This window comes from Macaca thibetana, chromosome 8 (assembly GCF_024542745.1).
Source record: "Macaca thibetana thibetana isolate TM-01 chromosome 8, ASM2454274v1, whole genome shotgun sequence".
In the NCBI taxonomy this organism is placed as follows: Eukaryota; Metazoa; Chordata; class Mammalia; order Primates; family Cercopithecidae; genus Macaca; species Macaca thibetana.
This window is the reverse complement of record NC_065585.1, coordinates 17,033,715-17,051,037: the sequence shown is the minus strand read 5'-3', so window position 1 is coordinate 17,051,037 and position 17,323 is coordinate 17,033,715. Positions and strand designations below refer to the sequence as shown.

Genomic DNA, 17,323 nt, shown 5'->3' with positions numbered 1-17,323 from the left:
CATGTATGGGCCTGAGATAAATGAGTCAGTGTCTCTTGTGAAGCTCTGTTTTGTCAAGGGGAGGGAGTGTGTCTTTTTTGCATTTATTCCCTCCCAGGGTTTAGGTCACTGCCTGACACATGGCAGGTGCACAGTGGATACAGAGAGAGTGGTCGGACAGACGACACAGCTTTTCTCTGGGAATTTATCCTCATCTCTACAAGGGGGGTTAGCCAGTATTTTGAGGGTCTCCCTCAATGATCACATTCTAGAATGCTGTGATAGGTGCTGAAACAAGGCTTCCTCATTGGAGCTGCTTGAGAAGGTCATTCATTATTTTGTGACATCTTCAGACTCTCACCATTGCTAGAAGCTGACTAATTATGAGAAGTGAGGGCCTTGAAATGCCTCTCTCTGCACATCTTGTCTCACTGTCAAATAAAGTACTTATTTTTGATAAGCTCTTTGGCTTCTGTGAAGCCGCCTGGCCGTGTCTGGCCGTGGGCGGTGCTGATAATGAACCGAACAGAGAACACAGACTTGGCAGGGAAGGTGGGGACCCAGTGGGTAGAAAGAATGGGCTTTTTAGACCATTTCAAAGTAACAAGAAGGCTTACCACATTCACTTCCTCTGTTTCTATTGAAATTGAAGTTCTAGATGGACTGAACCTGACTAAGCAAAGGGAACGTGGACAGGAAAGCTAATGACAAATGCAAGTGGGTTATTTCTGGAGTGCTTTATACTCTCAGTGTCTTTGTGCCCTGAACTTTCTTCATCTGGACTCTAGGAGCACTTAAGCAATTAGCATGCCACCAGCTGGGTGCTGTGGAAAGATCATAGACTTTAGAAACTGTCCAAGAAACTAGTGGGAATCAACACCTTATGAGCAGTGTATCCTTGTCAAGTTTAATTTACCACGTTGAGCCTCAGTTTCCTCCCTAAGAGAAAGAAAAGGGACATAGATTTCTTTTTTTTTTTTTTTTTGAAATAGGATTTCACTCTGTTGCCCAGGCTGGAATGCAGTGGTGCGATCTCAGCTAATGGCAACCTCTGCTATCTGGGTTCAAGCGATTCTCATGCCTCAGCCTCCTGAGTAGATGGGATTGCAGGTGTGCACCAACATACCCAGCTAATTTTTGTATTTTTAGTAGAGACTGATTTTTCACTATGTTGACCAGGCTGGTCTCAAACGCTTGGCCTCATGTGATCTGCCCATCTCAGCCTCCCAAAATGCTGGGATTATAAGTGCGAGCCACTGTGCCTGTCGGAGAAGTGATTGTTTAGTTAGAGTAACTCTAGGTGACATAACAAATAAACCTCAATATTTTAGTAGCTCAAAAGATGACTCTTTCTAACTCAGATAATAGTTTGAGGCCGGGCATGGTGGCTCACGTCTATAATCCCAGCACTTTGGGAGGCCAAGGGGGTGGATCACAAGGTCGAGAAATCGAGACCATCCTGGCCAACATGGTGAAACCCTGTCTCTATTAAAAATACAAAAATTAGCTGGGCATGGTGGCGTGCACCTGTAGATCCAGCTATTCGAGAGGCTGAGGCAGGAGAATCACTTGAAATCACTTGAACCTGGGAGGTGGAAGTTGCAGTGAGCCAAGATCGTGCCACTGCATTCCAGCCTGGTGAATGAGCAACACTTTGTCTCAAAAAACAAAAAAACAAAAGCAAACAAACAAACAAACAAAAAACCATATATATATACACACACACACACACACACACACTCACATATATATTCAGAAGGGTTTTCCTGGTCATTAGGTGGCTTTTCTTGATTCTGTGATCTGGAGACCCAGAAGAGATCTGGAAGATCTCTAACAACATGGAAGAGTCCATGTTGTTATTCTGCCATCCCTGGGACCTCGAAGTCCCTCCACTTGGCAGCGGGGATGAAGGATAGGAAAGAAGGCACACCACTTCTTAAACATGTCTTCCTGGAAGTAGTATACAATCATTTCACTTGCCAGGGATAAGTTCTAGACAAGCTTTAGAAGGGGTATGGTCTTTGGGAAGCCAAGGTGGGAGGATTGCTTAATCTCAGGGGTTGGAGATCAGCCTGGGCAACGTAGTGAAACCCCGTCTCTACGAAAAATACAAAAATTAGCCAGGTGTGGTGGCACAAGCCTGTGGTCTCAGCTACTTAAGAGGCTGAGTGGGAAGATCACCTGAATCTGGGAGGTGGAGATTGCATTGAACCAAGATCACACCATTGCACTTCAGCCTGGGCAACAGACCAAGACCCTGTCTTAAAAAAAGGTGGGGGATGGTAACCATTCTCTGCCATAAATACCTTAGTGTTGCTTAAGAATAAATGAGGTTGGGTTTGTGAACCTACCCTTGCATAACATGTCACCAACTATGGCCTTACTTATTTGTGGATTGTTTGTAGGTACCCATGGCCTCGCAGGACCATTCGTGTGGTCCTGAAATTAATGTATCCCTTTGGAAATATGTGAGGGACATCTCTCTGTGTTATTAAGGATAGATCTCCACCATGAATGTAATGGCTAGCACTTACAGCTGGATCATGATTTACATTAACTCCTCCCTCGCTGGTATCTTATAGATTGTCTTTGGTTTTGTTTTCACTACAAAGGAGACAGCACGAATTCTCCTACATGTTCACCACACAACTGGTGCTGTGAGAGAGACGAAGATGAGTCACGCCTGTACTGCTCTTTAAACATTCACAATTGAATGGTTATCCTGGCCAGAAAGCCTTAGCTTTTCCTCATCAGAGCTTCAGTGCTATGGAAACTTGAAGTTTGGAGGGTCTGATGTCTCAGTCTGGATGAGGATGAGTTCCCTGCCATTCCTGGGTCAGCAGCTCCCATCCTCTTAGATTCCAGGATGGTGGCTGGACATGGTGGCTCATACCTGTAATCCCAGCACTTTGGGAGACCAAGGCAGGAGTATGGCTTGAGCCCAGGCATTCAAGACAAGACTGGGCAACACAGCAAGACCCTGTCTCAAAAGAAAAAAAAAGATTCCAAGATGGTGTAGAACATCAGAGAGGAGCCCTTAGAGATTATTTGGCCATTGTCACCCCACCTGCTTATAGATGGAAATGCATAGACTCAGAGAGGTCGGGGGACATATAGACAGCTGTACAAATCCAGTGGACCTCAAATCCAGGCATTTCTAACCTGAATTAAATTATCTCGCCCTTGGGCGATGGAGAATGGAGCAGAAGTGACCACAGCAGAATAAGTGGGAAGGTTCCTGCGACAGCAAAGATTCTGCTGCCCGGTTCCTGAGATATTAAGAATGTGTTGTCTACACAACTACATGGCCAGCTGCCTCCTCCTTAATTTTTTTTTTTTTGTTTGTTTTGTTTGTTTGTTTCTGAGACAGAGTCTTGCTCTGTATCCCAGGCTGGAGTGCAGTGGCATGACCACAGCTCACTGCAGCCTCAATCTCCTTGGTTCAAGTGATCCTCCCACCTCAGCCTCCCAAGCAGCTGGGACTACAAGTGCATGCCACCAAGTGCTATTTTTTTTCTTTTTTAAATTTTTTTTAGAGGCAGGGGTCTTGCTACGTTGCCAGGGCTGGTCTCGAACTCCTGGGCTCAAGTTATCCTCCTGCCTCGGCCTCCCAAAGTGCTGGGATTATAGGCGTGAGCCATCATACCCAGCCCTCCTTAATTTTTTAACATGAATTAATAGGACTTGGACACACATAGCCTCATTTATATGGGCAGCCATCACAGCCTGCCACGTGTCAGATGAGGTCTCTGGGGCTCTCACTCCTTGCATCGGGGCTGATGCCACATGTGGCCCAGCGGTAGGTCACATTCATCTCCTGCGTTCTCCGGGATCAGATGGAATACCAGCACATCTACCCTCGTGTGCCCTGGGAGTTTGTAATAATGTATGAATATGTAGATTTATTTCAGAGAACATTTTCAGAATCCTGTTGCGCATGTGCACAAAAATATTGGCTGCAGTGTGTTTATAACCATGAAAACTCCAAAATAGCTTCAATCTCCTGTGAAAGGGGAGTGGTTGAAGGCCCTCCAGCACGTGCACAGAATTCTTTCTTCAGCCATTGAAACATGAAAATGACGGTTAAAAATGACTCCATTATGGGGAAAAGGATGCAAATGGCATGATGATATGATGGCACGATATATGATAAGGAAAGAAAAAGATGTTGTAAAAGGTCACATAAAGTCACCCGCAGATCAGCAGTCATGCCATGATTAGCTGCTCTGTGCCAGACACACAGGCTGCAAATTGTAGCTGCTCACCCCAGGAAGTGGGCAGCTGCCCCTCTGTGCCTCCGTTGCCTCTGTTAGGCTCCTGGAAGCCCCCTTCATTGCTGTGTAATGACATCTTCATCACCACATGTAACAGCTTCTTTACCACTATGTGCAATGTCATTCTGTGTGCCTCTTGGGCTAAACCATCACAGAGGAAAAGAGTGCTGGAGAAATGCCAGGGATATCGGTACGGAAATGTTCCAGATGGAAAGTCTCGGCTTCAGGTGACCGTAGCAGTGAATGTCAGGGTCAAACAGGGGGTGTATTCTTGGGAGAGCGTCAGCTCGTCTGTGACCTAGTGTTCAGCCGGCTTCCTGGAAAGGAGGCTGCATCCTGACATTGAAGCCCTGTGTGCTAGGATGAGTGTGTTACGCAGAGCCTTACACATGAGAAAATCTTGCATCCTCAGGACAGGCGGTTAGTGTTGCTGTCTGGAATCCACCGGCTACGTCCCTCCTCCCTCCACCACTTAAAATTCCCTGAATCTGACAATGGTAGGGAAAGGGCTGATCCTGGAGAAGATTGTTCCTTGATAATCCTAGTATGATTCATAATGGTTGCAGCAGATGAGCCCTGAGGTCCGTGGCTCAGTCTGCAGCTGAGGAAGGCTCTTCCCTGGGGAGGTGTGTCCAGCTTCTCGGGAAGACCTCAGCTGTCTGGCTGGCCTGGGCTGCCCAGTTCTTAGCAGTGCGTCAGTGATCAGCAGCCCCTGACCATCAGACAGCGTTTCCCGCCTGCCAGAGAACGTCAGAGCCACTGCGTCTGGACCAGCTGAAGGCAGCCACGGTGCCCAGGATGCTGCTGCTGCCTCCAAGGAAAAGAATTCTGAAAATGAGGAATTACAGCCTGGTGGTTTTGTTTTATGTTTATTAATTTTTTTACATCTGGAAGATAATGGAAAAATTAAAAATTGCTATAATTGCACCAATTTTAAAAGTTAATAATATAAAGAAGGGAGAGTCACCAACACCAGCTTGAAACCCATCCCGCCCCTTCTTGAGATAATACCTGTTATCAATTTGGTGATTTATGCAAACGTAGTGGTGTACTGTTAAACTTCTCAAGAGGAGAAACAAAAACCCTGAATTGTAGGTTTGTCGATTTCAATGGTGAAATCCCACTGCAGCCGGTTTCAGGCAACCAAAGCTTTAAAAGCCAGTTCGCAAAATTCTTGAATATTTAATAATCAGCTTTTGCAAGTGCATACATGCTCACAGCGTTTGCTTTTTGTACTTCATTTTGAGGGAGGCAGGATATGGAAACTTGCAATGGTATTGGTAAGCATGCCATTTTTATTTACGGTATCACCACGTCTTCCCAGACTAGCATGTGCAGATTCACTTAGCTCCTCTCACTTGTGGGATGGAGTTTCCATGAAGGCGCACTGTGTTGCTTCTGGAAGGGCAGAATCGGCCCCCCAGGAGAGGGGAGTGGCAGCAGCTTAGCACTTGGAGGTTAGCTCCTGCAATGCTATCCACATTTGGCGTTTACTTGGAGTTCACTCTAGCTTCTGGTTTCTTCTAAATATGTTCTTCCAATAACCTGTGGCCTAATCAACGTTGCTGGTGATACATCCCTTTGCTCTGTTCAATTCCAGTTTCCATCAGAGAACCTCATTTTTCTTTTGGGAAATGTTTCCTGATTTTCTTCTTTTCCACCACCCCTCCCTGAGGCTGGGTAAAGTGCTTCTTCTGCAATGATGCTTAGAACCCAGGCCTCCTTCTGTGACAGGGCTCTCTGCACCTTATGGTTTATTGTGTGATGTCTCAGCCTGTTTCCTGCAGAGAAGCAGAGAAGTTCTGGTAAACAGAATGGCCCTCTAAAGATGCCCACGCCCTAATCTCTGATGTTATGCCTATGAATGAATATGTTACTTTATATGGCAAAGGGAACTTTGCAGATGTAATTAAGGTTACGAATCAATTGACTTCTAATAGGGAGATTATCCTTGGTTATCCAGGTGGGCCCAATCCAATCACATGGGCCCTTAAAAAGCAGAGATTTTCTCTGACTGTGCTGAGGAAGATGCCGTGAACGATTCTAAGTGTGAGAAGGATTTGATGTGCCACTGCTGGCTCTGAAATGTGGGGCCCACTTGTAGGAACTGGAGGGAGAGACTGGTTGCTAAGGGTGGCCCCTAGCTAACAGCCAACAGAGAAATGGGGACCCCCCCAATCCTACAGCTGCAGGGAACTGATTTCAGAACATGAATAAGTTTGGAAGAGGATCCTTCCAGAACCTCCTGATAGGAGTCCAGTCCGCTGTCACCTTGAATTCAGCTTCGTGAACCAGGAGCAGGGAAGCCAGCTGAGCCAACCCACTCTCTGACCTAAGGAGCACTGAGGTAATTATATGTATTGTTTTAAGCCACTGAGTTTGTAGTAATTTGTTATAGTGGCTGTAGAAAATTAATACAGAATCCTAGTGTTTGGGAATGCAGGCTCCAGGCCCCTGTTTTCTCACTTCCAAAGCATGTTTGCACCTTCGCAGGGGACTCTCAAGTCCCGGTAGCTCACTTACACGTGTCTCAGCCCACTTGCCTTGCTGCTTCTGAATGAGCAGGTTCTACCATCTTCCAAACACTTCATCTCCCCCACCTGCCCATAATCACTGCTTGTTGGATTTTTACCACTGCAATGTAGGCCTTGGCTTCCTATTTCAGACCCCTGGGATGTTTTGGTAGCTTCCTTAGGGGTCTTCTCAACTCCCGGCCCTCCCTCTGCCCAACCATCCTTCACACTGCCTCCAGATGCATCTTCCTGGAGTGTGGCTTTGCTTCCATCGCTCCCTAGCTACTGACATCCTGTGGGCTTCCCGTTCCAACTGAATCCGGGGCACATCCCCCAGCCTAGGTTTCACAGTCTCTACTGGGGACAGGGGCATTGCCTTTCCAGTCCGATTCCGCAGGACTCCCTCTTGTGCTTTTGTTCTACTCTTGTCCCCTTGTATGCCCAAGCTTCCCCAGCCCCAGGTCTCTCCATTCCTCCAGTCCTGTAGTGCCCTGCTCTTGTGCCATCTCATCCCTGCAGCCTCATGGGATCCCCAGAGGTACCACTGGTACCATGCCCAAGGCTCATCTGTCTGTCTGACTCTAAGTGCCCTCAGTCACAGAGCCAGTCTGAGATCCAGCCCTGTATTTGAACTTCTGCCCTGTCTAATCTGGAGCCCAACCTCTCGCCCCCCTCTCCAGTGTGATTCATAGGCTTGTGTCAAAGCTCTCGGGGATTTAAAGAAAATGTCGACACCCAGGCTTAAAAAAAATGTGATGACCATCTTTACCGGAGGGAAAAGAACTTCCTGTGTAACTATTGAAAGTAATGAAGATGGAGGAAGGGACAGGATTGGGAATGGGAAATACTCATCTTCCCAGCAGTGGGGACAGAGTTGAGAACCAAAGAAACTGTGTATTTTCTAAGACACACTCCAGGCCAGGCCTGCCTGCGTCCTTCAGTGCCCAGGTCTACCACAGAGAGCCCTGGGCTGACCACTGGCTCACCCTGCAGAATGCTCACTACAGACGTGGCTTCTGAGGCTGGGGATGGGCCTCCAGCCAGCAGCTGTCAGGACGGACTCCTTGGCAAACTTTCCTAGGATGTAAGATGGAAAGATTTTTTCCATCTCCCTACCCCGTGTTTCCCAGGTTGGGGAAAATAGGAAAAAAAAAAAAAAAAAGGAAGAAAATGGGCCTACCTATCAAAACAGAGGCTAAACACCCACAAATAGGAAACTCACAGACCAAAAATGAAACACTAAAGCAAATACCATAATTTCCAATTCAGGCCTGTGTGAGTATCTCCAGGTGGGAACAGCAGCATTTGGAGTTGAGGTGGGAGGGGGCTCGGATGGGGGCAGTCCTTGTGGAAGGAGGGCATACCAGCCTGGGGAGAAGGAGATTTGGGGCCAGAAGGTTCTGTGGGATTGTGACTTTGGACTTTGTCATTTCACTGGGGACCGTCCATGAGACAGAATCATCCTTGCCTCATTCACCGACCTCACATCCATGCAGCTATCCAGTGTGAGAATTAAGAGAAAAGCCTTTAAAATTTTAAAGCCCTGTACACATGTGAAGTGTTAAAAATAGTCACAAACAATAAACTGTAGCAATAACGTCAATGATAATGACGTTGACCCAGTGACAAAGGGATTTTGTCTCTCTCATGAGTGGACCAAAATGGAAGCAGTAGAGGAAGGCATTATAGCTCAGAGGCCATAAGGCTGCAGGATTTACAGCCAAACTGCCTGGATTTAAAATTGGGTTCTAGTACTCACTAGCTTCGCAACCTTGGGCAACTCACTTAACTTCTCTATGCCCCCGTTTCCTCATCGGTAAAATATATACACTAGTAATCCCAAACTCATAGCATTATTGTATGGATTAAATGAGCTAATCCACGATAATAACATGTTTAATATGTGTTAGCTATAATCACAAAATTGTGATAGCAATTCTCTAATAGAAAAAAATATTGTGTGCCAATGTCTCGGCCATCTTTATACTCAGTGTAAGCAGCCCCCACAAACAGAAATGCTGTTGCAGGGCGAGTGTGCTAAAAATACTCCTGGGATTTTTCAAGTCCTTGGAGACATTCATCTTAAAATAGTGCAAAAAGAACCAAATAAATACTCATTTATGTGCTATTTTAATGAGCAACTGCAGGCAATATGCCTAATATGGCAGAGAGGTCTTCAGTGTCCTTTCTCCTTCCTTCTTGATTAGCATCTGAGCTCAGATGGCATGCATCATTATGTTTGTGGCATTACAAAAGGTTCTGGGAGTGCGGGAGAGTGCAAGGGTGGGGAAGCATTACGTGCCTGTAATCCCAGCTCTTTGGGATGCTGAGGCATGAGAATCGCTTGAACTCGGGAGACAGAGGTTGCAGTGAGCCGAGATCATGCCACTGCACCCCAGCCTGGGCCACAGAGCAAGACTCTGTTTCAAAAAAAAAAAAAAAAAAAAAAAAAAAGTAAGCTTCTGTGCTTCTGCCCAGAACCACTGAATCAGATGCTGGGTGTCAGCTCTGGACCTTGTTTGGCCTTTTCTTTCCTATGTCAACCCAGCAGAGCTGCAGGCCCTGTGTGGAGGTGGGTTACAATGTGCTCTCCTTACCCCCAGTAAAACCAGGACATTTTAAGGTGGGGAGGGGGTGGGAGTGGATCAATTAACTTGGAGTCTAAGCTTGGCCTTTACCCTGGATTTATGGGGCTTAGAAATAAAGGGAAAGTTGCATTCTTCTCTGAGGAACTGCTTAATTCATATCCACTCTCCCAAATAAAGCTGCTGGTTGATTGCAGCTATTTAATTCAATGCTATTTGCTTTCATTCTGTGTAGGGTGAGGATAGCTTTTGTTGACCAGAGCTTGTGCTAGATCTCCACCCGGGCCAGGAAGGCATTTCCCTGCACTCACAGAGGCCTTCCACACATAAGATGCACTGGAGAATTCCTGGCAAGGCCAAATCTGGTGTCAGGTTCACTCTTGTCCTTCCAAGTTTTTGCTGCCTCTCCTTTGTGCCCATGATATCTGATGGCAGCAGCATGGGACTTGGTACAGTTGAAATAGCCCAAGTTCAAATCCTGACTCAGACACTGAGCTCAGTAACTTTATATAAGTACCATAATTATAAGGACTTTCCCTTCTTCATCTATAAAATGACGTGGTGAATTGATTACAGGAATGGCCCTAACTCTTCACTCATTCCCTGTATTCATTTTGGACTGACTGTGTCTCATGAGCTGTTAGCAGACATGATGCAAGCTGAGCTTCTTTTTTTTTTTTTGAGACAGAGTCCCGCACTGTGGCCCAGGCTGGAGTACAGTGGCATGGTCTTGGCTCACCGCAAACTCCACCTCCTGGGTTCAAGCAATTCTCATGCCTCAGCCTCCCATGTAGCTGGAATTATAGGAGTGCGCCACCACACCTGGCTAATTTTTTGTTATTTTTAGTAGAGACAGAGTTTCACCATGTTGGCTAGGCTGATCTTGAACTCCTGACCTCAGGTGATCTGCCCACATTGGCTTCCCAAAGTGCTGGGATTACAGGCATGAGCCACTGTGTCCGGCTGCAAGCGGAGCTTTGAAAAACTGTTTCCATGTCCACTGTTGATTCTCTTTAATCACCATGAAAAGGGGTTTCAGGGCTAGTCACTGGTTCCAGGAGAAAAAAGAGTGACACATAGGACATACATAACTCAGGTTTTCTAATGGTCCTAGTTGACACCAACCTAGATCAGTTGACAGCCAGCCAACTCCTAGACCTCCATGTGAGCCCAGCCAAGATCACCAAAGCTACCTGCTTGACCACACAGATATGTGGACACTCAGAGCTTATGCCACCAAGCTTGTTGTGAAGCATTGTTTTGGTGATAGACACAGTGGGAGCATCAGTGATAACTATTGGATGGCTTATTACAATAGTAATAAGTATTGGATTCAAATCGGACCAGGACATGGGTTGGTTAGTGCCACATGCATCGCTTGGTGCATCAACTACTTTTGGAATGACTGAATGGTCTTATAAGGATAAATTATGTAACCCCTTTGCACCTGATTTCTCTATTCAGAACATCTCTAACAGGCTGCGATCACTGCCATTCCTTGATATTCTTTAAGAGTGGAAATGCCATTTACTGTACGTTCAGAGAGAGTGATGTGAAGTAGCCAGGTCCCTAGTTTTATGTGAGATGTCGATTGATCCATGGAGTAATTTGGGTCTCTGGCTTCAAGTCAAGCCTGTTACATTCTTCAAGGAGAAAATAGCTTGACATCGGTATCAGTTTGAGAACATAGCACGAGTGAACAAAAGAAATAGCAGTCCCCCTATTTTGGGCATTTGCTCCACACCAGGCACTTCTTATCTATTCTGCATGGAGGAATTGCTCTCCTGGTTTTTAAAGGGGACACAACAGCTCAGAGACATCAAATAGATGATCAGAAAGCACACAGCTAAGGGGGTAACAGCACAAACTTCTAGATCCAGAGCTACCTGACAGCAAAGGACAGCCTCTTACACCGCATCACAGTCTGCAGAGCCCATAGCAGGCATCCAGGCGAAGCTCCTCAGTTTATCAATGAAGGAATTGCATCTGTGAATGGAAGTGGCCTGCCCACGGCTACACGGCAGTCAGTGTAACCAGATTACCTGATACCCCTTCCAGGGCCCGTGGTGTGACTTGCTGAGATCCCATGGGCCATTGGGTGTCACTGAAATTCCTGGATACAAGTTGCTTATGGACGGCTGGCACAGTGGCTCATGCCTGTAATCCCGGCACCTTGGGGAGCAATTTGGGAGGCCAAGGCAGGTGGATGGTTTGAGCCCAGGAATTCCAGATCAGCCTGGGCAACATGGCGAGACCCCGTTTCTACAAAAAATAACAGAAAGTAGCCTGGTGTGCTGGTGCGTGCCTGTAGTCCCAGCTGCTCAGGAGGTTAAGGTAGGAGGATCACCTGGGCCCAGGAAAGTCCAGGCTGCAGCGAGCTGTGATTGTGTCACTGCACTCCTTCCTGGGTGACAGAGTAAGACCCTGTCTCAAATAAAAACAAAAGTTTCCCGTGGAGGCATTATCAGTTTCTAGGTCTCCAGGTGAGCACCTTAAAAGAAGCACTATAGTTTAACAACAAAAGACGCACTGTGGAACACTGAGCTGCTCCTACGCTCTTGTGCTCTCTTCAGGGAAGCAAGTTAGCATCATGAGGAGGGTGCCTTTTGGGAGGAGGCCTGAGGGCTGGCTAGCTGCAGGTGTTCCATTTCTCATTCATTCATTCATTCATTCATTCATTCATTCATTTTTATGGAGGTGGGGTCTCGCTGTGTTGACCAGGCTGGTCTCAAACTCCTGGCCTCAAGCAATCCCATCTTGGCCTCTCAAAGTGTTGGGATGACAGGGGTCACCCACTGTGCCCCACCCCAGATGTGCCATTTCCAGACGACACCTCCAAGGAACTGAGGAGAGAAGCCCCTCTTGCTGGCTGCCCCAGCATCTACCTATCCTTTGTTCTGCCTGCCAGATCAGAGAGTGGGAGCAGTGCCAGGGAGCTGGTTGGACTGGTGCTGGCCAAGCAGGAGCCCTACTTGGCTGGCAGCCCTGGGCACCTGCCACACTTGTGTGTTTGCTCAGTGGTTTGGGGTACAGAAGCAGGATGCCTTCCGTCGTTGCACCCTGGGTGTTCCGGGCCTCGGGGGCCAGCTGCTGGGCTGGCAGCTTCTCTGAGGAGCTGTTTCTTGCCCTGTTTGTACCCCTCTCTCTCAACTACCTGTCAGGCAGGTAATAATCCCATTGTCACCTAATGTACCCAGAGGAGAAGACAGGAGGTCCCTGCAGTGTGCGCAGAACAAACACTGGCAAAATGCCTGAGAGCCCTGCACCAGGCACCTTCAGCCCTCAGAGGAGAGTCTCTCCTATCCAGCTCACCGCAGGCACCCTTCTCCAAATGCCCAGTCTTGCACCATTCCCAGACCATTTGGGCCACATCAGAAAGAATTTGCCATACTGCCTGCCTTTGATTAGATGTTAAGGAAGATTTAAATTCATGCAGAATCTCAATACAGCTCCCTTCCTTTTGGAACCATGTGAGAGACTGTTTCCAAGGCTGTGTCTTACAAGAGGACCTGCCTTACTAAGACAGCACTGCAATAATTAACGAGTTGAAAGCTTCCTGATTTGCAAAGCATTTTCACATACGTTAGCTCACTTAATGTCTCCCAAACCCTGTGAATGGAGCTTTCTTTTTAGCCCCATTTTACAGGTAAGGCAACTGAGGCCAAGAGAGCTTGAGTAGCTTCCCCAGTGCCTTAATGTAGAATAAGTATCAAAGCAGAGACTGGAGCCCAGATCTTCCTTATGAAAATCCAGCCGCCTTGTTTTTTGCTTTTGAGACAGAGTCTTGCTTTGTTGTCCAGGCTGGGGTGCAATGTCGTGATCTCAGCTCACTGCAACCTCTGCCTCCAGGGTTCAAGCGATTCTCCTGCCAGAGTAGCTGGGATTACAGGTGTGCACCACCACACCCAGCTAATTTTTGCAATTTTAGTAGAGATGAGGTTTCACCATGTTGGCCAAGCTGGTCTCATACTCCTGACCTCAAGTGATCCACCTGCCTCAGCCTCCCAAAGTGCTGGGATTACAGGCGTGAGCCACTGTACCCAGCCCCAGCCTTCTTTCTGATTCACTCTTGTTTTGTAGTAGTGGACATTTAAGAAGACTTATTTATTTATTTATTTTTATTCAAAGGGCTTGTGCTCAAATAAAGTGAAAGTCGGGAGAGAGGAATTCATGTTTCTCTGAGCTGCTTTTTGCTTGGGCTCTCATTTAATCTCTCTGACAGCCTTTTGCAGCAAGTGTTATTCTAGTCCATATTTACACCCTAGGAAGCTGAGGATCACAGAGGACAAATATCTTTCCCCAAGCCCCACATCGAGCAGTGGATAGAAAACGAGCCCAGATCCCTCTGTCTCCGTCTCTGCAACCTGGCTCTCTGCATGCCACATTGGCTTCCTACCGAGATCGGCTGCGCCAGGGCAGGCTGGAGGGTGAGGAGGCTGACTGGACCCCTGGGAAGGCAGGCAGCACCCAAAGCTGTTCCAGCTCTGCTGGTCCTGTTCAAGAGGCCAGAAATGTTCAAATATTGGCCTTCTCCTTATAGTCTCCCACCTACCCTTCCTCTGGAAGCACAGAACTATAGTGTGCAAAGAAAGACCTTGTGGATCCTCTGCTCTTGCCCTCTCATTTACCAAATGAGAAGACGCTCTGTGGGGAACATGACTGTTCTCATTCCATAGAAGAGTTGGCAGAGTCTGAAGCAGATTCTGGGACCCCTGACTCCCAGGCTTGTGCACTGAGACGTTCTTGTCTGCCATCTCCCAGCCCCTCTCTTTGCCTTCCTTGATCTTCTTGAGTTCTCTAATGGGTCATCTGTCATGACCGTTGATTACAAGACACCATGCACAGTCCCCCCACTTCCATTTATGTGTGGATCTCTCTCTGTTCTTACGTAAGAATCTCAGAGACAGAGGCCAGGTTGTGACCTTCTCTTTGGTGCTGGCTTGAAGTTGAGGAAGGAACCAGGCTCTGAGTCCCTTGGATCTGGGTTCCAACCTGCCTGTGTGGCTCTGAAGTCAAGTGACTCCTTCTCCCCTTGTTGCGTTCCCCGGCAGCACTAACAGTGGCTCCCGTTGGCTGGATACCTAGAGTGTCAGGCCCTGTGCTCAGGACTTCACTGTTCGAGGTCCCTGGAGAGTGGAATCTCTCATCCACAAGGTGGTGATTCCCTTGGGAATGGGCAGGATGCAGTCAGAAGAGAACTTGGGTGGGGACAAGCATCCTATATCCTGGGTTTACCTGCTCTTACCCATGCACTGATGTGCTTGACTGCCTGGCCAACACTTACTGAGCATATAGTATATGATGGGCACTGAGGCTCAGGGGATGAAGTCATAGGCTTTGAGTCCCAGAGTCAGTGATGGAATCACCAGGGAGCCCAGGCATTGTGTCTGTGCTCTGTGCCACGTGACAAGTCTCTGCCCTCTCTTCATCCTGGAGAGACCCTGGGTTCTCACCTCCCTGGGCTGTTGGCACCATGCAAGGTGGGCAAGGTAGGGGCCCTGGTGTTCCGGCCCCCAGCTAGGTTCTCAGCACTACTGAGTGCTGGCTCATGGTGAGTGTTCAGCCACTGTTGGATGAATGGAGAAATGACTGAATGAATTTCCCAGAATGCACAGATGCTGCACCTAATCCCTTGGAGTTTAACCAGGACAAGAGTTTGCACTTTGCTGGCCATCCCCTGCCAAGGCACAGCCTTCCCTGAGCCTGTTTCCGTTGTATGTGGGCCCTACCTGAGGCCCCCGGTTAGTGTTCAGTCCCCTCCTGCAGGCGTAGGCTGCCCAGTGCCAAGTGCACCTTGTCTCTCTGCCCAGCCCTCCCACTGCTGTCTCCTGCTTCCTGCCCTCCGTCCCACCACGGGATCCCGCCAAATCAGCCCACACGGCCTCCTTTTGTTCAGCCACCTCAGTTTCAGGGAAACCAGTCCAGCCAGGTCCCCCAGCCTGCTTTGCACACTCCTTTGAAGCCTTGACAGGCAGCCAACCAAGCTAGCCCGAGCGCGCAAGGCAGGGTGCTGGTGCCGGCGCGCTGGCAGCTGCTTCCCGCCTTTCTGGCTCCTGGGACCTGGCTGCTCCCAGGCCCATTCACTTGGGGACAGAAATGCCTGGACGTTCTCCTCGGCTGGCATGGGCATTGCATCCAGAGCCGCCGGCTGGGGCTGTTCCCACAGCCCAGAGTCCTTTCCCAGGCTCCCTGTTCTCCATAGTGAAACCCTCTGGTTTGTCTCAGGCAGTACCTCCCACAGCCTGTGTCTCCATAAAGGAGAACTGGCAGCAGGAATAGCCTGGCTGGGTTCTCAGCTCTCTGAGAAGAGGCAGGACTGGGCAGAGGGTAGGAGCACTGGCTTTGGCTTCAGATGAGTGTCAAGCACCTCACTCTGCCATCTCTAGCTAGGGGCCTATCTGCTTCGTGCCTCAGTTTTCTCTTCTGTAAGTGGGGAGCATAGAGCACCCAGTTCACCGGCACAGTGAAGGGTGATGAATACCCTAGGTTAGCACGTTGCAAGCTAAGCCTTCAACAGGAATTGGAAGCACTGTTAACATGTGGGTATCATCGTTCTAGTAGCTGAGGAGCATCAGAGCCTAAAAGACTCATGTGTGAAAGAGGGGTCTCCTGTTCCTATTTTTAAATTTTTAAATGTTATTTATTATTATTATTTTGGGGACAGGGACTTGCTCTGTCACCCAGGCTGGATTGCAGTGATGTGACCTCAACTCACTGCAGCCTTGACCTCCTGGACTCAAGCAATCCTCCCACCTCAGCCTCCCAAGCAGTTGGGACTACAGGCACACAACACTGCACCTGGCTAATTTTTTATTTTTTATAGAGATGGAGTCTTACTATGTTGCCCAGGCTGGTCTCAAACTCCTGGACTCAGGTAATCCTCCCACCTCAGCCTCCCAAGCAGCTCTTGGGAATATAGCACCACCACCATGGCTGGTTAATTTTTTATTTTATTTTATTTTATTTTTTGTAGAGTACAGTGGGTCTATCGCTGCTTACTGCAGCCTTGACTTCCCAAACTCAAGCAATCCTCCCACCTCAGCCTCCCAAATAGCTGGGACCACAGGTGCCCAGCACCACCCTCAGTTAATTTTTTGACTTTTTTTTTTTTTTGCTGGAAATGAGGTCTCACTATGTTGCCCAGGCTGGTCTCGAACGCCTGGGCTCAAGCAACCTGCCTACCTCATCCTCCCAAAGTGCTGGGATTACAGGTGTGAGTCATTGTGCCTGGCCTCCTGTTTTCTAAATTTCAAAAGTAGTACATGCTTACTGCACAATTTAAGAAATTCAGATAAGTGAAAGAAAACTTAAAAAATACTCATTGTGATCAGGTGCGGTGGCTCACGTCTGTAATCCCAGCACTTTGGGAGGCCAAGGTGGGTGCTTCACGAGGTCAGAAGTTCGAGACCAGCCTGACCAACACGGTGAAACCCCGTCTCTACTAAAAATACAAAAATTAACTGAGCGTGGTGGCGCTCACCTGTAGTCCCAGCTACTCAGGAGGCTGAGGCAGGAGAATCACTTGAACCTGGGAGGCAGAGGTTGCAGTGAGCTGAGATCACACCACTGCACGACAGCCTGGTCAACAGAGCGAGACAAACAAACAAACAAACAAACAAACAAACAAACACTCGTTGCTGGGTGCTGTGGCTTGCGCCTGTAATCTCAGCACTTTGGGAGGCTGAGATAGGAGGATGGCTTGAGCCCAGCAGCTTGAGACCAGCCTGAGCAACAGAGTGACATCCTGTCTCTACAAAAAATTTTTTAAAAAATTAGCTGGACATGGTGGTGGGCCTGCAGTTTCAGCTACTTGGTGGCTGAAGAGGAAGGATCACTTGAGCCTGGGAGTTAGAGGCTGCAGTGAGTTGTGACCGTGCCAGTGCACTCCAGCTTGGGTGACAGAATAAGATGCCATCTTAAGAAAAAGAAAAATTAAAAAAACCTTTTTATCCTACCAGTGTATATACTCATG

The 17,323-nt window shown here is 48.0% G+C and overlaps 1 long non-coding RNA gene across 13 annotated transcripts in view; it reads left to right on the top strand.

The window, feature by feature from the left end:
* The window catches only part of LOC126961609 (uncharacterized), a 205,926-nt gene that overhangs the window by 118,346 nt on the left and 70,257 nt on the right, over positions 1 to 17,323 (top strand). The window contains exon 4 of one of the 13 annotated variants that reach the window (XR_007728350.1): positions 2,592 to 6,600. The exons of the other annotated variants lie outside the window; for them this stretch is intronic. This is a non-coding gene — a long non-coding RNA (uncharacterized LOC126961609). The remainder of the gene's footprint in view (positions 1 to 2,591; positions 6,601 to 17,323) is intronic. 13 annotated transcript variants of the gene reach the window in all.